Below are 26,141 nucleotides of genomic sequence, written 5' to 3'. Positions count from 1 at the left end.
AAAAGACATTTGTGTAGAGAAACATTTTAACTCAATAAATGGAAAAAATATTATTCTAATATGTACACAAAAATCTCAGATCACAGAAATTTTTAAACTTGTATTTCTGATCCTATTTTTCATGCATAATACATTCAGTAATGATTATATTCACTTTTTCTGAGGATAGAATAAGAAGGGCAATGATAGGGCATTATTAGCATTTAAAGACTATAGTATATTTACTTCTATTATTGAATCAGAAAATTAGGTTAAAAAAATTACCAACTAATAAAATCAGAGTCCTATTGTACTCCACTTTCCATCATAATAAACCACTTACCTCACCTCAAAAGCAAAAGGAAGGCAAAATGCATCTTCCACTTTCCATTCATTAGGTCTTGAACATTGAGTGACCAGGGTCAGTGTCTAGATGAGTAGCAGAGCATTAATGTTTGGACATCACCCTGCCCAATGCTTGTCAGATGACTTTGAATATTACCTAGTAAGTAAGACCATATTTTTTACATTACAGTCCAGCACACACACATACATACTAATTGTAATAAATTGTTTCAGAAATAAGTTTTACCTTTGCTGTGTGTCATATTCTCTGACAATATCTCATTCTATTCTATTCTATTCTATTCTATTCTATTCTATTCTATTCTATTCTATTCTATTCTATTCTATTCTATTCTATTCTACTCTACTCTACTCTACTCTATTCTGTTCTTCTATGCCCTATGTAGTCTATTCTATCCTCCTATGACCTATGCAGTCATGACATTTTATTCTTTCTTCTTTTAAGTTTGGTCCCAACTCATTAAATTGGGTTCATGACCCATTAATGGATCATGACCTGGAGTTTGAAAAACATTCTGTATAAATAGTCGGTATTTGTAAGAGGTTAATAATTAAGACAATGACAGGATCACATAAGTTTGACCAAATGTTTAGGATGAACAGACTGAAGGAGGCAGTTCTCCAAGTGAGAAATGATGAGGGACTGAACCAAGCTGTGATAATATGAATAATAATGCTAGTCAAAATGTACTGAACAATGTCTTTGAGAATGCATTATGCAAAACTTCATTTTGGGTATATTCTATCATTTAAGCCCTTTAATAACTACGCAGATATAATAGGTAGAAGCAGAGGCTTTGAAAATACTTTTCCCAATTCTACAGAGACTTGAGACTGGCAAAGTCCAAATTCGAACCCCAAATTGCATGACTGTAGCCCAAACTCTCATCCATTACCTTCCTATCTTCTTTACCTCCCCCAAAATATTGTGGTTTTTATTATACAAGTATCAATACATTTTGTATGGATCTGTAACTTGCATCCAAACAACATGTCTATAGTCTTTTCCAGATGTTTCAGAAGAGGCCATGGAATTTTCCTAGGAAGAAAGACATTTTAAACGTAGAACTGTGAATTTCTCAAGTTGTCAATTCCCTTGAAAATAACAGACCTCCTGCTGGTCTGTTTTTATGCTGTTCCTCTACCAAGGTGCTTGTTTTCATTTTGTTTGGAAATATAATGATGTTTCACCTAAACCTTTCAGAAATAGATACAATTTCCTTTGCAAGGCTATACTTAATGTCATCGTGCGGGGTGACAGAGTGAAATGCAGAAGATAAAATAAATTGAACATGCACTACAGTTTATAAGTTTAGCTCAAGTTGAGTGTCAGCTCTTGTGGATAAGCTCTCAGCATACTCATTGAATTGGCTCATTTGTTCTCTGAATGGGCTGACATATCCTTACAAAAGGAGAAAAGCTAGCAGCCTGCCTTTTCTCTTCCATTCTTCGTCGCAATGCTCAGGAAAGGAAATCCAATTTCTGTATACCATGTTTTTAATGGCTCCCCTTCACACTGTATAAGGTACTTGTTGACTAAACACCTAGATGATTTTTCTAGAGGAGAGGGAAGTAAGCTTGGGAATTTACCATCTTTGATGTAATAATGTGCTTTAAATGTGTGCATGGTATGCATGGCAAATGTAAAAATATTTGAGAAAATGCTGAGAATGATCATTTTAAACATTTGTTTACTTCGTATGAAAATTTTTGGATTATCACATAAAGGAGAGTGTTTTCTCCATGCCGTGCTTAGGCAAATATAGTTTTGATGCAACACTATTCAGTAGTATGCTTTTAAAAATGTTTTTTTTCTAGCTGATATTAAGCAATCCCATCAAGGGATTCTTCATTCCGTAAAATACAATTTTCTTTTAAATATCTCAAGCAAAACTTTCTTATACAAAGAAGGCTGGTTTTAAAACAAGACATACCCAGGACTAAATGTAGTTTCTGTCACCTATTAACATTGTAACCTTGTGTTTAAACTTTCCCAGATGAGGTGTCTTTATGTGGAACATAGGTCAATAATACTCAAACGTGATAGTGTTGGTATCAAGGGAGATAAATAAGAACTAAAAGAGTCTCTGGCTCAAGGTCGTGGCTCAGTAAAGATTCATTCCTTATTCTTTCCACACATGAGAACTCATATATTGAGAACCCCAATACTGTTTAAGTATTCTAGATAAAATTCACAGATATTGCTCGTAAAATTCATTGGTATATAGACATTACCCCTTAACTACACAAGTAAATATGTTTTACTACAACGTATATTTGGGCACCTATATTACAACTGGAAGTGATATATTTAGTTGTAGTTAAGGTCCATTGATAGTTCTTGTTGTAATCTTCAATGAATTTCTCTACTTACCTAAGCGTTCTGTCAAAAACTGAGTTTATTGGAAAACATCCAAATGAGCTAAAAAACTACTTTTCAAAAGGAATTTTTACTGTGTTATATATTCTTGTTCTGCTACATGAGGCAGGTTAGAGGGAAACATTAAACTAAATAAAGATTTTATCTCTGTGCTAAAAGGCAATTTATGGAGAATAAAACCTAGAATGACATTGTATTCAACTGTACTGAATTATCCATTGACTCGGAGAATACAGAGAGTGTCAATAGAGTTTATTCTCAGTAGAGTACAAGGGTTTTCAGCAACAAAAAGCAACGTGTTTGAGGGTAGTTGATCCCAGTGGGTAAATGCCTCTGGAATTCTGAATGTAGAGTTATGATGAAAAACAATCCATGAGAGGATAAACAAATGCATGAATGAATATATAGAATTTAATTGAAACAGAAATTAATAGATTGCATAGCAAGCAGTTTACAAATAAGATATAAATAAGATTAAATCATTTTTTAATGTGGCACAAGGGAATCTGATTAGAAGGAAGACATGCAAAGGATATAAATAATATTCTTAATATATACTTCTGGGATGAAAGAAATTTAATAAATCGACTTTTCCCCACAGTAGTTTTATTTCCTTTGGATGAACTCGTAGGCACATCTTGTACTTGTGTTCTATTCAAACAGTACTGTGGCTTTAAGTATGTTTTTCTGTATTATCAGAAAATGCAAAATACTGTGCTCTGGCTTAGTGCTGGTGTGACCTTGGTTTATGTTATACCTATGGGAACTGTGTCACACAGAAGAGCAGTGGGTTTTTATGCTTCTTGATTTTCACCCCATAAAAGATACTTTATATGAAGCAGTCTTAAATCATTTGATCTCTTAGAATCTCTAATGTCAGGAGATTCTAAGTAGGAGACACGAAACAAACCACTAAAAAAATTTAGGCTTCTATGAGCAGAAACAAATGTTGAGTAGTAGCGTTTATTTATTGACTCAGTCTGTCATTCTACTGATATTTGTTAAGCACCTGCAGCATGCAAAACAGTTGGTTTCTAAAGTCTGTGTGCAAGACAAATGTAGTTTTAAGAAGGTGCAATATCACAGAGAAGGACTGCCCCTGAGTTAGTCCGGTGTGGGATGTATGACCTTCATGCTCAGAAAAGGTCACTGTTTCTTTAACTGAGTACAAGATGAAGTCGTTTGCTTGCCCTCAGTTGCCAAGAGGTAGAAGAAACACATGTGATTAAATACTAGCATTATACTTGAACTACAGGAAACTCACATTCTATGAGGTTCCTGGGGTTGAGATGGCACGGATAAGCAGATTTGCTTTATTCTAATGAGCAATCTTGGTCATTTATCCACTGAGTAGAAGGGTGGATGCCATATTTAAATTATTTAAAATTTCTTACTTAGTCTCTCTTACTTTCTGTCTCTCCTGCTCTCCCTTTTTCTTCTTCTCCTTTGTTAATGCCCATGCTTTATCATAAATGTCTGGACACGAGCAAATATTTACCTGGGCATGTAAAAACTGGGCTTTAGAAGCAGACAGACCTTAGGCAGAATTCAGGAGAGGAAAGATTCATGTTTAGCTAGCATGAACTCTTTTTTTTTTTTTTTCCTTTAAGATGGAGTCTCGCTCTGTCACCCAGGCTGGAGTGCAGTGGTACAATCTCAGCTCACTGCAACCTCAGCCTCCCGGGTTCAAGCAATTCTCTGCCTCAGCCTCCCAATTAGCTGGGATTACAGGTGCCCACTACCATGCCCAGCTAATTTTTGTATCTTTAGTAGAGACCTGGTTTCACCATCTTTGCAAGGCTGGTCTTGAATGCCTGACCTCGTGATCCACCCACCTGGTTCTCCCAAGGTGCTGGGATTACAGGCGTGAACCACCGCGCCTGACCTGAACTCTTAATAATCTACACATTAGCCAGAGTGAACAAATAGTTTAGTTTTTCTTGCTTCTAAAATGTGGATAACAATGTTAAACTTGTGAGTTTTCTAAAACAATTCTCAAGAATATATGTAAGGATAGTAAAGTGGCTGGCATTAAATGAACACTAGTAAATGATGGAGAACAGGATGTAGCACATGATGACAGAAGCAGAGACAAGCAAAAGAGAAAATACCAAATGATGACACCAGGACTGAAAGGTATCTTCTGGACAGAATTTCCAAATAGAGGAAGGAGCTAACGAGGTGGTCAAGGCAAAGAATGCCAGCTGCAGCAGAGGAAGCAGTGTGTGCAATGGCACAGAGGTACCAAAGAATATACTGCACTTATGGAATTGCAGTTTTGTTCATTTGTTTGTTTTTGAGATGGAGTTTTGCTCTTATTCTTCCAGCTGGAATGCAATGGTGCAATCTCCGCTCACTGCAACCTCCACATCCTGGGTTCAAGCGATTCTCCTGCCTCGGCCTCCCAAGTAGCTGGGGTTACAGGTGCCTGCCACAATGCCTGCCTATTTTTTGTGTATTTTTAGTAGAGACAGAGTTTTGCCGTATTGGCCAGGCTGGTCTTGAACACCTGACCTTAGGTGGTCTGCCCACCTCAGCCTCCAAAAGTGCTGGGATTACAGGGGTGAGCCACAGCACCCAGCTGGAATTGCAGTTCTAAAAGTAATAGAGGGCAGAAGAATTGTGCAAGGCCAGATCATGAGGGGTCTTGCAATCTGGAACCTCTTTAGAAATTGGCACAGAGGTATTACTATTGCTGTCCAGTTAGAGTCAAGGGTTTTTCAGACAGGGGAAACTTCTTAGGCTGAAGTCACAGTGTAGCATCCAGGATAGCGTATTCAAGCCCAAGTAAATTTCTCTTAGCTAAATAGATTTGGTACTATTTAATACTACGTATGACTGGATGATAAGTTGGTATTCATTTATGGGGTGGTATTTATTAAACCAAAAAAAAATATGTAAAACCACACAGGGTATGCACCTATTTAACTTTTTTATGAAGTTAATCATAAAATTAAAGTCTTAGAAAAAAAGGTATGCTCAATAAATAATAGATTCTATTACTATTATGAGTGTCATTATATGATAATGGAGCAAGCACAAAGTAAAAATAAAATAGAATAGTATTTTAATTAACCTAATTAAGTCTACAGTGGTTAAAACCTTAAGAGTTTCAGTTGAATATACTCTTTGAAGAAATTAGCATATTAACATAAGATAATTATTATCGTAGCACTTCACATGTTATGAGTTCAGGCTTAAGAGAAAAAGTTATTATGAATATTAAAGAAAGTAATAAATCAATAAAATGAATAATTTAAATTATTTCGAAGTCTTCTAAACATTTAGCAATTTGGATAAATGAGTAATTGAGGACTTATACCTCACATCCAAAATATATTTTTAAAAACAAGTTTGGACAGCATATCAAATAATTCTGAGTGCACTCAGCAATTTGAGGACATCGATTTTTAGTCAGTATGTAAGCTAGGTCTAATGTTTCTACTTTGGTATCCAAAATTTTCAAAGAAAATTTAGATTTTTTTCCAGTAACAGGATATTTAAATGTGTTTTTCTGCATTAGCAGAAAATGCAAAATACTGTGCTCTGGCTTAGTGCTGATGTGACCTTGGCTTGTGATATACCTACGGGAACCATCATACAGCAGAGCAGAGGGTTTTTATGCTTCTTGGTTTTCACCCCATAAAAGATGCTTTATGTGAAGCAGTCTTAAATCAGTTGATTTCTTAAAATCTCCAATGTCAGGCTTTTTAAGTTGGAGACAAGAAACAAACCACTAAAAAATTTAGGCTTCTATGGGCAGAAACAAATGTTGAGTAGTAGCATTTACTTATTGACTCAGTCTGTCATTCTACCAATATTTGCTAAGCCTCACGTGATAGGCCAACTCCTGTGAGCAACAAACTAAAAAAAATTCAGTTGTTTAACCAAATAGTTTATTTTCTGGCTCCCCTGTGAGCCCTAAGAAGTATACGCAAATGAATGGCTCTCCTCCACGTGGTGACTTAGGGGCCCAAGCTCCTTCCATCTATGGCTCTATCATCTTTAATATGGGATTTTCAAGACCATTCTAAGGGTTGTCTGCATTGGCAGATCATATGCAGATTTGTATGTGCCTATTGGAAGCTGGCATTTAATTATAATTTTCTTTTGAAATAATTTGTGATACTTTTCATACTATCAAAGCAGCATCTATCTACCTATTCCATAATTAACTATTGAAATAAATTTGGATTGTTATAAACTATCACATGAAGATTGCAATATAAAATGTGATTTAAATATTTGAGAATGAGTCTCAGTATAGTATAATAAATTCAGAGACGGTTTGAATGTAGACCCTTGTGAGGATGACAAATTATGCAGACAGTAGAAAACGTGTATTTAACTACTAAGAAGTTAGCTACAGAAAGAAAAAGAAGGGGAGGAAGAGAAAAGAGGAGGATGGGGAAGGGAAATGAAAAGATAAGGAGAAAGAGAAAAATAGAAAGTATCAGCAGCAAGGTATTAGACATTGTTCTCATTCAATAGCCCAATTGTTCCTTAGGTATAAATAATAGGCAGAAACATTTTCCTTCTTATGTTCCTGAAAATCCAACCCCTACTGTAGGAACTATCAAACTCAATTCAAAATCAAAGTGATTTGCCCTCAACTTTCCTATCTCAAAACCTCCGAATCATCTTGGACTCTTGATTCAAGTGTTCTGTCTCTAGCCCCTCATGTACTTACTTCTACTTATTTCGAGTGACTCTTAGTTTAAGCTCCATGGCTACCCAGCTGTCACCTTTGTGACTGACCTCCCTGCAGTCAGTTTGAAGGCAACATCACCTCCTCTCCCACAGAGGCTGGAGTCCGCATAAATGTTTACGAGTTATGCAGTATTGTACAAAGGATCAGTGAGATTATTCTAGAAAATATGTTGACAAACTTTTAAAAACAGTCATATATAATGACATACACATTACATAATTCCATTAGTTCATGGATATTTTTACTAAATGCAAAGCTACATAATGAGTGAGAGTGAATTGGTATAAAATAGATTTGGAGAAAGTTGTCAGATTAATAATAGCACAGATAATTCTCAGATTCTCAGAAATGGTAAAAATTAAAGACAGAAATACTGGGAATGTTGAAATAAGGCAAACTTGAGAATAAGAGTAGTAGAGAGGCTAGGTGTAAGACATAAGTTGTTGTAAAGATTCTTTCTGATTTCACTCCGAAATCTAGTTTTAGCTTCAGTTAGTCTTGGTTCCTATTATTCGGCTCTTCCAGTATACATTTTGCCTTACACTCTCAATCTGAGGGTTCACTGTTGACTACTAAAGACCATAGTCTCCTTCAAATCTGGATCCTTCTTTAATTTTTCACCTTCTGCAAGGATTATAGAATTTTATTTTATTTATAGCCCCATTTAAATAAAAGGCTACCAAACATCTCCTATAAGTATATAAGGACTCCATTTCTTCAAAAGAGGGGAATCTTTTTCTATTCAAATAGCTTGGAAACATTGATAAAACCTGCCATATATTAAGGTCACAAAAACTTCAATAAATTATTTAAATATATAAATATAGAATACTCTCTTTGATCTCTATCCATGAAACCTGGAAATTAAAAACAAAACTGAAAAGTAAAAGGCCAGTTTCACCTGGAGATTTAAAAAACTTTCTCAAAGGCCCATAGGTCAAAATGGAAATGAAAATGAAATTGTAAATTTCAGGTACATGATAAACTTACAAAAAAAAATTATCAATTTTTATTAATGTAAGACACCAACATTTGTAAGATGCATGGTTCTCCTGTGTTCATTAAGAAGAAAATTTCTGCCCATAAATCATGACTCAACTCTGTTACAGTCCTTAGAATTTTTCTCCTACTGTGACAAGTGCATTAGTAATGCAGCCTTACTTGGGAGAGTGCTCCACTGTTATCTCCAGAATTTTCTTCCAAGCCATTGACACCCATTTTGAAAGTTTTAATGGTAGGTCTTCTTGGAAAATGCTCACAGAATATTTTAGATCAACAAAATAAAGGTATTTGAAATAGTAACTAAGCTCTTCAGCATCAATCATGTGCATAACTCAACTGAAATGATGCCAACAGGAACAATGTCCCAGTCTATCCAGTTTCCAACATTAGTTATCAGCTATGTCGGGACTGTAACCTGACTGATAATCATTGGGAATTGATCAAAATGGAGCTTAGTCGACTAACATGCATATCATTCACCCCTAGACGAAGGTATATCTTAATTCTAAAATATGTCATAAGTTGAAATGACCTAAAAAAGTTGTGTTTCAGAATAGATAAAATATAAATTTAGGTACTAGAGAACACAGCTAAGGTATTTCTCGGAGGAAAATTACTGGCCTTATATAGATGAATTAATAAAATGGGAAAATTTAAGTGAATTAAGCAACTAGGTTCAAACTGTTAGAAAAGAAAAAAATAAATCCCAAGGAAAGGAGAACAGATTTAATAAGGGTAAAACTAGAAATCAATGATTTAGAAATCTGAGAAACAATAGAACATAAATACAAGAAAAATAAAGAAATATCTAAGGTGCTTAAGGGAGAAAAATGGGGAGCATGAAAACAGAAAATTAGGGAGAAACAGCCACTGATAAAAGAGAAACTGTTTCCCTCAGTCATAAAGTGGGGATAATAAATTCATGCTAATTCATGTAGTTTTAGTGGATTAGAGTTCATACATTTAAAGCTTCCAGTACTGTGCCTGACATATTGGAGATACTCACTAAGGTCAAGTATGAGTGTCACTACCTCTTCCATTATTGCTGCTAACTTCCACTGCCTCTTCCATTATTGCTGCTAACATTATGACCATTCCTACTGTTCACCGCTAAACAGTAGTGATAATAGTAACATGCCTGGGATGCTTCTGAATAGCTGAAATGGACACTAATACCTAAGACAAGGTAAGTTTGATGAAAAGATGAAGACCAAACTGAATCTTGCAGTACAACTAGGAGATAGGGAAATATCATAAGAGAACAGAATCCACAAGGCAAGATAAGAAGGATGAGACCAGGTGCAGTGGCTAACATCTGTAATCCCAGCACTTTGGGAGCCAGAGGCAGGTGGATCACCTGAGGTCAGGAGTTAAAGAGCAGCCTGGCCAACATGGAGAAACCCTGTCTTCACTAAAAATACAAAAATTAGCTGGGTGTGGTGGCACATGCCTGTAATCCCAGCTACTTGGGGGAGCTGAGGCACAACAATCACTTGAAATCAGGAGGCAGAGGTTGCAGTGAGCTGAGGTCATGCCACAGCACTCCAGCCTGGGTGACAAAGCAAGTCTCAAAAAGATGAGAAATCTGTGTGGATCCATGCATTTTTCAGCAATGTTGCTATATAAAATGTGCATGGAATGGTGTTTACAAGGAAGATGATGAGAAACTAAGTGAATGCACGAATTAGGATGCATATATTAATACAGTAAAGTCCTTTTTGACCCCATTGGGAGTTTTGTGGTTTTTATTGGCTTATCTACATGGTATTCTATATGAAAGCTTAAAAGGACACATCCTGGGTTTGTGTTTTTAATTGATTTTACCCTAGAGTTTGAACACATTACAAGAAGAATACAGGAGGCCATCATAAACTCTTCAGGCTGAACAAACTAAGTTTCCTTGATGCAAAATAACAAAAATAAGCAGCACATTTTGTTAAAATATGAGATTCAAAACTGGTCTTATCACATCACACAGCCAAAACACATACTTGCCTGAATATTTGACAAGTAGCAGTCTCTTTTAGAAATAGATATACTTCTCTGTACAGATACGTACTTATATATGATCTGGCTATTTCGAGTTGAGTCTCCAACAATCAGGATGTGAAGTAGAACATTTGGTTATAGTAATTACTAAGGCAGTTCTAAGTTTAAATTATATTTCTGCATCTTATTTGCTAGGTCTATAATGTCTATATCTAAAATATCTATACTTTTGGAAAGTTACTTTACATCTCTAAGAATCTGTTTGTTCAATGCAATAGCGCACCATGCATATCCTATGAGTTTGATTTGATAATGGGGTATTAATGTAAGCAAAATACTCAGCAAAGTGCTTGATACATGTTATTAACATTGTTATGATCGCTTACCTTTTTCTCATTTTGCATTTGTGTGGACACTCCCCATTAAATCTTAAACATTTATCGGAGTTGCAAACTCTGGATTTTCTGTTAGTGCTATAACATCTCATGACCCCTGGGCGCCTTCCTCCTCTGAGCAATAAGTGTCTCTTCTGCAAGCCAGATGAGTTTTCATTTAACCCGCCTGCTCATCTTCACCCTCTTCCTCCTGCTTTCTGCAGTGAAACTGATGGATGTGTGCTTCTGCTGATCAGCTCGGTTAACACTTGCATAATACCTTGGTAAGAAAATGCTAGTGCACCTGCTGCTTATTTATGGGGAGGTTTTGTCTACTGCATTTATGTGTGTAAGATAAAGAGCCAAATTCTTAAGACTTAGGAAACAGAGCAACTCCAGCCTACAGATTTGCATTTCTGAGTTTAACTATCCTTTCTTATAAACAGCTAGGATCAGGTCTGCATGGATGTGCAGGCACATCAGTATTTTGCACATATGCTATAACAGCTGGGACTGCTCTCACCCAGATGTGCCCTCTGTGAACCTCTTTGTGTCCACTCCTGGCAGCCTCTTCTGTTTGTGGAATTTATATTACCATAATTCTCATCACCATTGCTCAGCCTGTCATCTCAGAGGACTGTGACAAACCTAAAGAAGTGAGAAGGAGGAGAACTAATACTCAGAGGGGATTATAAACGAACTGAACTAAGAACTTAGAGAGATGGCTCAAGCTGCCAGGTGGAACTTGAGTCTTGAGGTGACCTTGTGGATGACAATATTTTGAAAGATGGTGTGAATCTAGATGTCCTTTTCTCAAATGTAGAAGCGTGTAATTCTTAAGAGAAAGAAATCTGGGGTCAGACTTGAGCTTGAATCCAGGTTCAACCACTTAAAACCAATATGACTTTGACCAAAAAATGTATTCTCTTTGATCTTCATTTACTTCCCATATAAAACAGGTAAAATAACAGCTGCTGTATCGTGTTGTTTTGAGGGTTCAATGTGATATAGGAAAGTCCTCAATTTCTGCTATATATTGAGTACTGGATAAACCATATAATTATGATAATGATGACAATGATAATGATGAAAATGATAAAATAATAACTTTGACTATTAGGAAAGGTGAATCTATTCTATAAGCCCTCTGAATGAATGTTCCTAATCCACTGACATGCTTCAGACTCATTTTCAAAAGCCACTGATATTAAACATGATTTATTGAGTTATATGTCCTTCTCCCATATGGATGCCACAAGTTATCCAGAATGCAGTTCTAGGCTCCGGTCCTCCCTTTTTAGACTTATTTTCTACTTCTTCCTATGTTACATGCTTGATGCTCAGGTTAAATTAAATAGTCTACAGCTATTGTCTATTTTGTTCATGTTAACATTTCTATCATCTAGACCCATTTCTGACCTACATCAGGGAATCACCATTATTGACCAACCTGTTCTTCTCCATTCCAGACTCTTTGCTGATGCTCAGGGCCTTCAAGAGACTGGAAGTACCTCCTTTTCACCCTGTTTCTTTACGTTAAAACCTCTACATCTCTGCCTCTTCTACCTGTTAGCTATTAGTTCCGAGTCCTACCCCTACCTACCACCTACTCTTTTCTGAGAAGTTAGCATTAAGGTTCCAAAAATTACATTTTCCAGACTCTCATTTTCAGCCATCTCTGGGTAGATTTTGCCAGTAGGAAATGTGGACAGGAGGTGGAAGTTGGAAGAAGGATTCTTTTCTGACTTCCAGGTTGGGTCTCCTTCTCCATTTGAGGCAGAGAACTATGGCTTCAGCCTCCAGCTTCCTTGACACTTCTAGCCCTGATGTCACTTCACCTGAGTGGGAAGAGTACCACATAGCCCACCCCCATTCTCCCAACACACAACAGAGCCCCTCTGAGATGTCTGAAAAAACAGCCAGAACCCCTCAGTGGTCTAGTATGTGTGAAACAATGGCTTTTTTATTCCCTAAGAGGTCCAAGTACCAACTGCGGGGAGCTTCATCTCCTTTCAGATTCTTTCATTCTTCCTTTTTTCTCCCTGGCTAGCCTGAAGAATGGCAGCAACCTCCTAAAGCTGTTGAGTTCTGGGTTACATCAACATTCTTAGAAGCTTCAGTCTTTAATCACTCGAGTAACCAATGCTCAGTATTAAATGGACTTTGTCTGAAACACCAGACTCTGATTAATAGAACATCCTTCAAGTTTCTTCTCAAATGCCACCTCCTTTTTCTGATCTCACCAGGTATTCTTTTTATCTTTTATCCTCTCATAGTGCTTATTTTTATATAATTTTTGAATTTTACCTCTTTTGCTATGTGCAGAAGCCCTTTCTCAGTTTTTCTAAAATATATCCCAAGAATGTCGTGAATCCTCAAATTCACAATATTCTACTATCAAATTACTAAACTTCTGTACTTTCTTTATAATTATTTCACTAGCACTCATGGTAAGCAGTTTTTGAACAGGGCTATTTCCTCTTCAAGAAGCAAAGTTTTTCTCTTGTTTTCTTTCAAGTGTCATTATGTTGAAATATTCAACAAAATTACTTGTTAATCAAGTTTGTTTTTAGAATACCAGTCTCCTAGTGCATGGGACTTAAAAATGTCTCAGCAAACTTACAGACTCCATTAAAGCTTCTCTTAGTTTTAAGAGCTGCCAAAGCAAAGTATCACCAACTATGTGGGTGGCTTAAACAATAGGAATATATTGTCTCACAGGTTTGGAGGTTCAAAGTCTGAGATCAAGGCGTCAGCAGGGTTGATTCTCTCTGAATGTGGTGAGAGTCGATCTTCCCCATGCTTCTTCCCTAGTAGCTGGTGGTTTATTGACCATTTTTGACATTCCTTGTCATGAAGAAGAAGCATTACCCAGAGTTTTTGCTTCATCTTCACTGTATTAGTCAGCGTTCTCTAAAGGGACACAACTAATAGGATCGGTATGAAGAGGGTTTTATTAGGAGAATTGACTCACACAGTCACCAGGTGAAGTCCCACAAAAGGCTGTCTGCAAGCTGAGGAGCCAGGAAGCCAGTCCGAATCCCAACACCTCAAAAGTAGGGAAGCCGATAATGCAGCCTTCAGTCTGTGGCCAAAGGCCCGAGAGTCCCTGGCAAAGCCCTGGAGTAAGTCCAAGAGTCCAACAGCTGAAGAATGTAGAGTCTGATGTTTGAAGGCAGGAAGCCTCCAGCACTGGAGAGAGATGGTGGCCAGAAGACTCAGCAAGTCTACTCTTTCCATGCCTGCTTTTATGCTGGCAGCTGATTAGATGGTGCCCACCCAGACTGAGGGTGAGTCTGCATCTCCCAGCCCACTGACTCAAATGTGAATCTCCTCTGGCAACACCCTTACAGACACACACAAGAACAATACTTTGCATCCTTCAATCCAATCAAGTGGACACTCGGTATCAACCATCAGGTTCACACAGCCTTGTCCCTATGTATATGTCTATGTCCAAATATTTCCTTTTCATAAAGACATCAGTCATATTGGTTTAGGGGCCCACTTTACTCCACTATGACCTCATCTTAACTAGAAATTGCATTTGCAATGACCTTATTTTCAAATAAGGTGACATTCTGAGGTGGTAGGGGTTAGAAACTCCACACATGAATTTGGGGTCCACCAAGATTGTCACTTATTAAGTTCACACAAGTCTATCATATTATAATACAATTTGAATTCTATTTCTTCTCCCCCTCAAAACCTAGTTTCGAAAAGAGGGCAATATTGTTGCACACTCATGACTCTCTCCCTCAGGGCAAGTTATCATGGGGAATATTTGTTGAATTAAAAACTGCATAGCAGCACTGACTGTGGCTATAAATGTATGCTATTTATTATCAAGTACTTTTCTGGCTCCCCTACTGCATTGTAAACTGTTTGGGACTAGGAATCATGTATTTCTGCCCCACTAGTACCTAGAAAAATATCAAGCTTGAGTTGAGGTATGAATTATCACTCACGTTACTTGACAGAGAACTGATTCCTCAAGATACTCAATATTGACCTGACTACAAAGTAACTTCCATCCTCATTCAATTTTCAGTTTATATTAGACTATTTGGGGGGGATGGAAAGGTAATGTTTTTAAAGTTATATTCCCTATCCTGTGGTATTTCAGATTGTTTATGTATTTTAGTTATCTTTGCTTTCCCTAGCTCTAAGCATAATACTGGCTATACGCCATATTAATTAGGTTGCATTGTACACATCAGAAAATCCAAATAATATTAGCTGATACAAATTAGTGTTAAATTTTTATTATGTATACTACGGTTTTTTGTTTTATTTTGTTTTATTCTACTAAGATTGGTGCTTATGTCTATTCATGAGGTCTGGCCTTTACAAATTCATCCAAGAAGCAAGAAAGAGGTGTGGCAGGGAGGATAATGACCCCCTTACACATCAGTCTAGACCCCTATAAAGAAGTCCTCAGGTCTCTCAGCCAGTGGTTTCCATTCATATCTCATTAGCCACCCCTAGCTTCATGAGAGAAGGAAAAAACACATACGTATGTATATATATGTGTATATATACACAAATGTACATATATCTATATAACAATAGATCTACACATATATATTCATTAAATTGGGTACCTTGCTAATCTTAATAAAATTGTGGCTTTGTTTTTAAAGTAGAAGCAAGAATATATACTGGGCAGCGAATTAACTATCTCTGTCATAGTGATTATAGGAGACAATTAATAAATGCTGGTTGTTCATAATTGAAGTTTGTTAATTTGACTTTTTAAAATATAATAGGAATTAACAGTTTTCTGTATTGATAGTTATTGTGATATTAATGAGGTTGTTGGTGAGTCTGGTAGTTCTTTTCTGATTTACACAAATCTGGCATTACACAATATAGAGATATTTTGATGTGTTATCTTTTGCAGTTTGGCTTTATGTCCTGTATGTTTGCGAGGCTGCATTTGTGGGTTCCTTGATGTTACAGTCACATATGGCTGCTCCCCAGTAACTGATATCTGTTTCAATAGGAAACCTTTGACCTCTCATCAGAAGTAAATCTCTTAATCCACCTAAAATGGAAGCTGTAAATCTTCTTACTCCCAAATGTCTCTAAGTATTGTCTCTTCCTTTCTATCTCCACTGCCTTGTATAAGTGTATTAGTCTGTTCTCACATTGCTATGAAGAACTACCTGATACTGGGTAATTTATAAAGAAAAAAAGTTTAATTGGTTCACAGTTCTATAAGCTGTACAGGAAGCAGGGCTAGGGAGGCCTCAGGAAACTTACAATCATGGTGGATGTTGAATGGGGAAGCAGACATGTCTTACACGGCTGGAGCAGGAGGAAGAGAGTGAATCAGGAGGTGCTATAAACTTTTAAACAACCAGATCTCCTGAGAACTCACTCACCATGCAAGAACAGCACGGGGGAAGCCCACTGCCATGATCTAATCACCTCCCAATAGGCCCCTCCTCCAACACTGAGAATTACAATTTGACATGAGATTTGGATAGGGATCCAAATCCAAACCATATCAATAGGTCTATTCACCTGTTGTCTAGAGACTGTGACGCTGGTGTCCTCACTGGCCTCCTTACCACTCGGCTCGTCCCAGACCAACTCATTCTTTATACCATTGCCAACATTAAATTAAAAATACTTTTGGCTCCGCCCTGTCTCTTGATTGTGGAATCAGAGGGATCTCACAATCCAGATCTCAGTGACACTGTGTTTCTTTACCTGTTCCTATATGTGACTGTTGCTCCAACAATTCCTGTCTGTCATTAGTTTCCCTGCAGTTCTTTGCGCATGCTTCTCTGCTTATCAGATACTATTCTTTCTACTTAGAGCATCCTTCTTTTTTTGTGCTGTCTGGCAGATAAATTCTACTTGGATATCCAGAGCTGCTTAAAGCATCACTTCTCTTTAAGGCTTTCTTTGATTTGCTCCAGCAGAATCAGTCACCAGTTTTCCCCATGGTCTAATCCCATTTTATATTTCAGTAATTTCTTTAGAGCTCTCTCTACTCCTCATTCTTCTATGAGCTTTTCAAAAATAAGAGCTTTAAATTTCTCAACTTTTTATATACTTTCTCCTCTCCTGCACCCAACACCGTGCCAGACACAGAGTATTCTGTAAATGATTATTGAATAGCTGTAAATCTGTAATGAATGTCGTTGCCAATCAGTTGCTTTAGGTGAATGTTGTAGGAGATGGTACTATGTGGATATAAAACATGAATAGCCATATGACACAAATAGTTGCCATTTCCGTGTACTTATATGCCAGGTTTGAGGCTAAATAGTTCATATATTTATAATTATGAAAGTTTGAAACTACCCTACAGTATTTGTCATGGACTGAATTGTGTCTCAGAATTTATATGTTGAAGCCTTAACCCCCAATGTGATCATTTTTGCAGGTGGGGCTTCTTGGAGGTAATTATATTTAGGTGAAATCATGAAGGTGAAGCTCCCACGATGAGACTAACACTCTTAAAAGTAAAGGAAGGGAGACCAGAGATCGCTTTTTCTCTACCATGTGAAGATATAGTAAGAAGGCAGCCATCTGCAAGCCAGGAAGAGGACCCTCATGCAGAATGGCATTAGCCAGCTCCTTGATCTCAGACTGCTCAGCCTCTGAAACTGTGAGAAACCAGTGTCTGCTGTTTAATCCAATCAGTCTATGGTGTTTTGTTATGGTAGCCCAAGCTGATTAACACAGGATTTTTATCTCCATTGTATGTGACTTGCCTTCGGTCATACCACTAGTAAGGGAAAGCTATGGTTTGCATATTAGTCCCCAACCCAAACCTCGTGTTGAAATTTGATCCTCACCATTAGAGCTGTGGCCTAATTGGGGGAGGTGTTTGACTCAAGGAGGTTAGATCCCTCCTGAAAGGCTTGGCATTGTCCTTGTGGTAATGAGGGAGTTCTCCCCTCTACTGATTCCCATAAGAGCTGTTTGTTAAAATAGAACCTGGCATCTCCACTCTGTCTCTTGCTTCCTGTCTCACTGTGTCGCCTCTGCACACACTAGTTCCTTTTCGCCTTCCACCATAAACGGAAGCATCCTGAAGCCCTCGCCGTAAGCAGATGCTGGTGCTGTGCTTCTCGTACAGCCTGTAGGAGGGTGAGCCAAATAAACTTTTCTTTATAAATTACCCAGCCTCAGGTATCCCTTCATAGTAACACTAAACAGACTAAGACACAGAATTACACATTTTCTCTACATTTATCTGAATTATAGCATATGCTCTTAAGAAATACGCTCTAGTGGCTTGCTATTAAAGCCATGGGCATATGTGAGAATGAGCAGAAGATTGAATGTAAAGAACAAATGGAAGGCCCCCCACTTACGATCCTGGGGCATGTGCAGAGGAAGTCACGTGTTAGTCCCCCTCCGACGTGTGAGTTCTTTTCCACCTAAGTTAAATATTTAGTCCACTGAGGAGTGGGTGTTGGAGGGCTGGATAGGTGCACATGAGAGCTCATTTCTGAATCCTAATTCCTCATTAAATCCATCAAAGAAGGACAACGCTGTTCAACTTCCTACTTCCCATTTAAGAGCAAGCACCTCATCTTTGCACTTAATGTGTAGTTGCAAGAATAAGACATCAATGGAAAAAATGTTTTAAGTTACAGAAATAAAAAGAACTATAATCTACTTTACAAGAGAATAATAGAGCAGGATGTAGGGGAGAGCCATGGTTTTGGAGTCAAGTAATTTTTGTTGTAATTTCAATTTTCTAATCTATCAGTGGATATAATAGCAATAATACTCATATCATAACACTGAGGTAATAAATAAAAACAATGTCTTAGATATATTAATTGCTTGGTAGAAAGGTATATGATTATTCTAGATCTTCTCCTCCTTTTTCTCCTTTTAAACAATTTAGGTGATCCTTTTAGTTAACTAAAGTGAAATGGATTATATCATGGACTCAAAACAGGCAATAGATAACCCTTAACCTTCAAATCCATGACCTCCTCCCCTACTTAATACATGTTTTCTCATCTGAGATCCAGGTCTTAGTATTTCCCAAGACCCAGTTCAAATAGCATCACTTCTACTTTCCCTCCTAGTCCTCTCTCTCAGTCAAAATTATCTTTCCCTGTCTGAATTCTCTTAGCATTTGAACTAAACCTTTCTTATAGGACTTAACGTATTTTATGTATCTCTCCTACTGTCACATATGAGTACTTTTTCTAAATTATCTGCATATGGAGTAGTAGCTCATTAAATATTAGATTGGTAAGTGATAAACAGAGCACTCATTTATTAATTTAGCATTTTGGAATTTTCATTGCCTATCATATCTGTTATCCCATTTGGTTTTCATATAAATTGCGGAAGGATATGTAAAGCAAGTAATGCAATTCCCAATTTGAATATAGTAACACACAGAAAGATTAAGCAATGTTAAGCAATGTGTCAATATTCACACAGCAAAGGAATTACAGACCTTATATAAAAATTTGACTTTTCAGATTCTTCTTCCAGTGCATGTTCCATCATCATGTTTTCAGAGAAATACTTCAAACACAAAGTTTAATACATTAAGTTGAAGGAAACCATTTGTGTTTGAATCATTTTTTAACATATCAATTCCTTCTGCCAATATATACAAATATGCTTGTGGGAAATACCTATCTTTAAAAAAAATCTAGTAGTTATTAGCATTGCAAAATTATGGCCCTATGGAAACTGATCCTTTAGTTATTATAACATCTATTATTTGAATCAAACATATTTAAAACATCAGACCAACCAACAAAGAAGTAATGTTTTTAAAATCCTGTAAACCCTAACTGACATTAATGAGAAATTACAATTTTAAATGCATTACCCTTGTAAGATAAATCAAAGGTAGCAGTAATTAAGATAATTGCAAAAGATATTTTGGGTTCTGTGTATTTGCGCGAGTGTTGAGAGGTGGAATATAAATGTGAAGGTGTTTTTGTTCACTTTGGTATCTTAAGCCTGAAATAATTTTTAGATCACAACACTTTTTCATACTTAGTTTAAAATCTGAAATTTGATAATTCCATTTTAAATCCCTGTATGTGGACAAATTCTCCAATTTTGCACCGTAAAATACTAAAGAGAGGTTTGTTTTTGTTGTTGGCCTTCTAGAAAATATGCAGTTTACTGCATTTTTAAAAAAAAGTTTTTGTTTTGGTTAAGAAAAGTTTTATCATTTCTATTTAATATGCAATAAACGTGTTCTTTATTTGGTTCTGATATGGTTCTGATAATAAAAGTCATCAAGTTATCACAAAATTCCCAAATATTACATGTTATTTTGTTGGAGGAATTTAAGCATGAATGTTTACTGGGAAAAAACAATTAGCATAGTTAAAAGTGATTCCCACAAGCTATCCAAAAAGAGGTGAAGGGGCCATTTAGATATAATGTGCTCATATGTGCATTCTTGGTAATGGCTCTTTAATATCAGTGGTGAATGGCACATCCACCTCGGTAAATTAAATGTTAATGATAGTCACTTAAACTCTAAACATTCATTCTGACTCCTTTAGAATTGCTTATATGTTTTAATAAGTATTTTGGCAGTCTTATGTGTCCCAGGGTTCAGCATTTTTTAAAAAAATATATTAAACCTTTGGTTCATTTGTTTTGCATCAAAAATGACTCTTTATAGTTGTTTTCATGGTGAATGAGCTAGTTACTAGAATGTCTAAAAAGGGAAGAAGAAGGGAAATGGAGAGAGAGAAAGGAAGAGAAAGATTTTGCTACTTGTAGATCCACAGTAGATGACCAGAGGATTTTTCTCAAAATTGGATACTTTCAGGAAAAGTCGCATAATTCTATACCCTGACCAAGCTATAATCACATCCTAATTGTCCGTCCTTATTGCCGCAGTGTTTTCATTAACCAGATCTGGGTCATATGTTTACCTTTTGAGCCAGGGCACAGGGTCCTTCTCATAAATAAACAATGTAGAAGGCAATGCGATTTTCCAAAAAGCAAGCATAGGTTCTGTTATCCAAAAAATAAGTGACTTATGAAAGATTAAAGGATGTAATGTATGTGAAACACTTACTGCCATCCCTAGCAACTAGTAATCCTCAATTACCATGCACCTATCATTCTTTCCTTAGTAATGATGTAAGTGTCATGCGCGTCCTGTGTGAAGAGACCACCAAACAGGCTTTGTGTGAGCAATAAAGCTTTTTAATCACCTTCGTGCAGGCGGGCTGAGTCCAAAAAGAGAGTCAGCAAAGGGAGATAAGGGTGGGACCGTTTTATAGGATTTGGGTAGGTAAAGGAAAATTACAGTCAAAGGGGGGTTGCTCTCTGGCGGGCAGGAGTGGGAGTCACAAGGTGCTCAGTGGGGGAGCTTTTTGAGCCAGGATGAGCCAGGAAAAGGACTTTCACAAGGTAATGTTATCACTTAAGGCAAGGACCGGCCATTTTCACTTCTTTTGTGGTGGAATGTCATCAGTTAAGGCGGGGCAGGGTATTTCACTTCTTTTGTGATTCTTCAGTTACTTCAGGCCATCTGGGCGTATACGTGCAAGTCACAGGGGATGCGTGGATTGACTTGGGCTCAGAGGCCTGACAGTAAGTAATTTAATTGCCTTAACATTAGCTTTTCAAAACTTTTTTGTCTGATTTTTTTACTGGAAGACAATACGCATAAAACCGGTCCACTCCCCAAAATGAGGAAAACCAACAGAACTGTAGCTGTCCACCATCATTTAAATGGCCAAAAGTAAAAAGACAAGCCCTATGAGTTGTTTCTGAAATTATTGTTGAGGGAAATAGTTAAAAATTTCTGAGTTACCATTTAATCTTTGACCTTATCAAATGATCAAACAGAGTTTTCTGTCTCAGTGCTATCTAAGGAAATTGTAGTTTTATCCCTTCTATTTTTAGTCTTTAATGGGTTCTCCCTTAAACTCCCTCTTTCTTTTCTTTCTATCAGGGAATGATATTGAAACAGAAACAAACTTTTTAATAGATTTTATTGTTCACATTGGAAAATGGCCGGCAAAAAGATACTTCATTCTTCTTTATATACCAACTAATACCCCCAAAAGGTTCTGAGGACATTGAAGTTCCCCTAACGGGAAAGGTTATTTTCTTTATAATCTGTATTTCCTCAACTTGCTCCAGTGCATGTAACTAATAAGTGTGCAATCCAGACTCCAGCTGTGGCAAAGCAGGACACTCCTTATAATGAGCTCTATTATTTTTCCCCATGCAATTTAATAGCCCAGTAACTTTAATACCAAAAGATGTTTTTGAGACAAGTCAAAATGTGGTTCTAATTGTATTGTTTTCTTTTGGCAGCGCCGATTTCTTTCCCTTCAATTCTGCAGTACAATCTACTTGCTATCAACAAATACAAGGCCTCTTTGTTCATTTGTGGAGGCACCAATTTGAACATCCTAAAACAGCACACAGTATTGTACTTGTTGGCTGAACCCTCCTAGAGGGTTACAGAAATTAAAGTTTGCTATCTTATTTGAATAATCATGAAATATGCCCAACTTTATTAACCTCTTGAAAGGATGGGAATCAAGTCAATCAATCAGCAAAATAAATAATTCTCAAATCGTTTCATTGCTGATGCATTAAATAATATAATGTTAGGTGGTACTTTATCATTTTTACATCTTAGTATTTCAACTGTGTTCCATGAGTAAGAGCTATATTTGCTGAGTTTTCCAGGTACAATAAAACCTTTGCTCAAGTCACAAAAAAGTTGTTTAACATAAATAAAATCTACTTGCTGCAGAAATAACTAAGGTTATTTGGGTGGTAAGTGCTAAGGTTATTTGGCTTAGATAATTTCAAGTCTGTCGTTTTGTAAAATGAGCTGTATTTGTGAATATTTAATTTTGTGAACTTTGATCTATAATAGGCACTTACATGTTTATGGATACACTTTAAATTTTAATAAGGCTCAATTGCAAAAACAGCTATGGTCCATTTGCTGCAAAAGCCTTTAATCAGAGTTATGGTAAACATGTAGATCCAATAACCTGAAAATCAGATGCAGAGTTCATTTTACAATTGGAATGGCCCTATGGGACATGTTCTTAAGGTCAGGAACATTTTGCATCAGGATACAAAAAGTGAAACCAAGTTCAATTTAGGTGCTGGTAAAGTATCATTTGAAGCCCATTTGCATTTACATTATTTGCTTATTTTTAGAATATATATGAATTAGTTCTCCAGGGAGGGAGAAAAACAAATGGCTATATGCAGAAAGAGAATGAAATATTACCAAAGATGTATCATCTGATTACAAAGGAGAAAATCAAAGTAAAATGAAATAGATCAAGCAAGGGCATAAATCAAGCAGGAGGAAATAATTTCATGAGAAATGAATAAATTAAAAGTTATCCGCAGTGTAATTAAACTGCTGAACTAACTTCTTTCTGCAAACGTAGATATTATTTGTGTGGGAGAATGGGAGAAAGAGTAGAGGTAGTAAGAGATATGGATGGCAAGCCCTGAGTTTTAGTTCCATTTCTGCCCCTAAAATGTCATGGAATCATCGACTCATAATACATTTTTTCAAATTCTTGGTTTTCTCATTAGTAAAATATGGTTGATACTTTCTCTGCATACTCTAGAAGGGTATGTATGGTTGACATTGATCCTTTTCTTCCTTCAAGACCTCATGAGTTACCACCTTTTCTCTGAAGTGGCTTTCCTGGCAGAGTCATGGTCTTCTGTTCTTCCATCAGCAACCTGTTGAGCCCTCCATTATAGCACAAAATTCACCATGTGTGTCCTTCTGTATACTCTGAATTCCTTAAGGGACTTAAGGGATGCCATCAATTATTCCTTGAATGGGTCTGGGTATGAATACATACATGGTGAATGCATATATGGTGAATACTTATACTTTCATTTGCCAGTGCCTACCACAGAGGTTACAAATGGGGGGTCTACAACATATCATCAAATGAATAAAAGCACTTTGAAACTGTTTCCACTTTGTGACTCAGTGTCCTCATTCAAATTGTAAGACTTGGATTAAATGAACCTCAAGTTCCATTCTAGCCTGATAAAGAGGTGATGATTATTATTATAATTATTTTCCCCATTTATTTGCTGATGATTATGTGGTACTTACTGGTCTATGGCCTGGTATTCATTCCATTTGGTCATAAACAGACTTATTCAGGTGGCTGTTAATATCCCACTTTTACAGCTGAAAAAACTGAGGCTTAGAAAATTTGATTGTCTTTTTCAAAACAACGGTTAAGTTTATATGTAAATTAAGGTTCTCCTGATTCCAAAGCCTATGTTCTTATTCACTAGGTTAAAAGGCACAAAGACCCTTATGCATTGTGGGTTCAATTTAATTTTTTTGACTTGAAATACACTTTACAGCATGATGAAGCTCCGGTAAGTCACAGTATCAGAAAATAAATTGCCAACCAGTAGAAGAACTGCTAATACTATTCACAAACTACTTGCCTCTTTTTGATCAATAAAGTCTTAACATTACAACATCCAGCAAGCAAAATCTACATAATCTTTGCTTCACATTTCAATTAGTCTGTTGTAATGGCATGGCTTTAAACAGGCAAGAAATAGTTATTTTTCTTTAATCACCACTTTGATCATTGTAACTAGATGCTCCTGATAGCTTTAGCCTTTGGACATGAATTTTTTTTCTTGTTAGTGTCACCTAATATGACAGAACTCTCTAATGAGACTAGCAATGTATGATTTCAATTTCTTATGGCAAATTTAAATCCTGAAAAACGCAGACTTAATCCCATTTATTTTGTTTTATATATATGTGTGTGTGTGTGTATATATGTGTGTGTGTGTGTGTGTGTGTGTGTGTATATATATATATTTTTTTGAGACATAATCTCACTCTGCCACCCAGGCTGAAGTGCAGGGGTGTGAGCTCAGCTCGCTGCAACCTCGGCCTCCCTTGTTCAAGCAATTGTCCTGCCTCGGCCTCCTGAGTAGCTGGGATTACAGGCATGCACCACCACACCCGGCTAATTTTTGTATTTTTAGTAGAGACAGGGTTTCACCATGTTGGCCAGGCTGGTCTCGAACTCCTGGCCTCAAGTGATCCACTTGGCTTGGCCGCCCAAAGTGCTGGGATTACAGGCATGAGCCACTGCGCCAGGCCCCGAATCACATTTAAGGTAACAGGCATAATACTTGCAAACGTCTTAAATTCATACTAAAGCTGATCTGTAACACAGCCCTTGGATGCAGTGTCCTCTCTGGTTTATGGGAAGTTTCTGGCTACCAATACTGCTGGCCACAGCACACCTCTCAGCTAACTTTTAAAAATCAAAAAGCACCATAACCACTTTCGCTCACAGTAAATTGTATTCAGACTCTCAGCCAGAAACCTCAGCATTAACTTCAATTTCCCTTCTCATCGCCCTTCATTCATATATCCCACGTGCATTTTTTCGTCTCTGGGACAAGTCTACCTGACTACCTGTGGTAGAAGAATCCCCACATCTTCCTTCGTAAGTTGTTTTTCTATAGTTACAAAGACCAGGAAGGAAATGGAAATCCCAGTGGCCTACGTGTGTCAATTTAAATCATTTGGGAAACATTTGACTTTGGATCTAAAATTGGAAAATTGAAGGAAATGCCTAGGATATTCTGCTGTCTTCAAAGGGCACCTTCACAGAAGTACCAGGCAGTACCATGGGCCAGAGAGTAGATGAATAGGACCCAAGCGGTGTATTTGAATTCACTTGGGACCAGTTTCCTTCGGTCCATTCCATAACCCCATGATGCATGGCTCTCTCCAGCTTTCTAATTTGAAGATACAAAACATTGATTATCAGGGATCTTAGAAAAGGACAATGTTTTCATAAGATCACCACTAAAATATTACGGAAGTCATGAGGCTCATCTATAAACAGGACAAGTATTTTTTACATAGCCATGTCAAAGACTAAGTAGATACGATGGCAATTTTCAGTTTTCTAGTTTTTTCCCAATACTGTATTTTACTATTCTAATCTTTCTGGACATTTAAATAATGAGTGTGAAATAATGTGATTCTGGTAATATCCATGGTGGAAAATAGTCAAAGTAATTACATTATTTTTGTCACAGCATAATCTGCTAGTGATGAATATTAACTGTAGGAAAGTCCATCTCCACAGAGCACTAAACTTTCTGTTGCAAAGTATTCCTAGCAATTATTTAGGAGGAAAATGATGAAAACAGTCACACAATGACACACATTTAGTAAGTGCTCCACACTCTACCCACTACTGGAAGATATGCAATGCACATATTTATATTAAAGGTGGTAGTGATGAGTCCTGCAGTAAAGTAATATTAAACATATTACTTTAGCAGAAGTAGCTAAATGCTTAGC

General features: G+C 36.9%; 1 protein-coding gene and 1 long non-coding RNA gene across 5 annotated transcripts in view; one reads left to right on the top strand and one right to left on the bottom strand.

The window, feature by feature from the left end:
• The window catches only part of LOC112624550, a 37,960-nt gene extending 37,477 nt beyond the window's left edge, over window positions 1–483 (bottom strand). Inside the window, exon 1 of the long non-coding RNA XR_003119422.1 lies at window positions 323–483. This is a non-coding gene — a long non-coding RNA (uncharacterized LOC112624550). The remainder of the gene's footprint in view (window positions 1–322) is intronic.
• The window catches only part of KCNIP4 (potassium voltage-gated channel interacting protein 4), a 1,213,657-nt gene that overhangs the window by 372,909 nt on the left and 814,607 nt on the right, over window positions 1–26,141 (top strand). The window lies entirely within an intron of this gene.

Source organism: Theropithecus gelada, chromosome 5 (assembly GCF_003255815.1).
Source record: "Theropithecus gelada isolate Dixy chromosome 5, Tgel_1.0, whole genome shotgun sequence".
NCBI classification, from domain to species: Eukaryota; Metazoa; Chordata; class Mammalia; order Primates; family Cercopithecidae; genus Theropithecus; species Theropithecus gelada.
The sequence above is the reverse complement of the archived record's forward strand: the minus strand, read 5'-3'. Positions and strand labels throughout refer to the sequence as shown.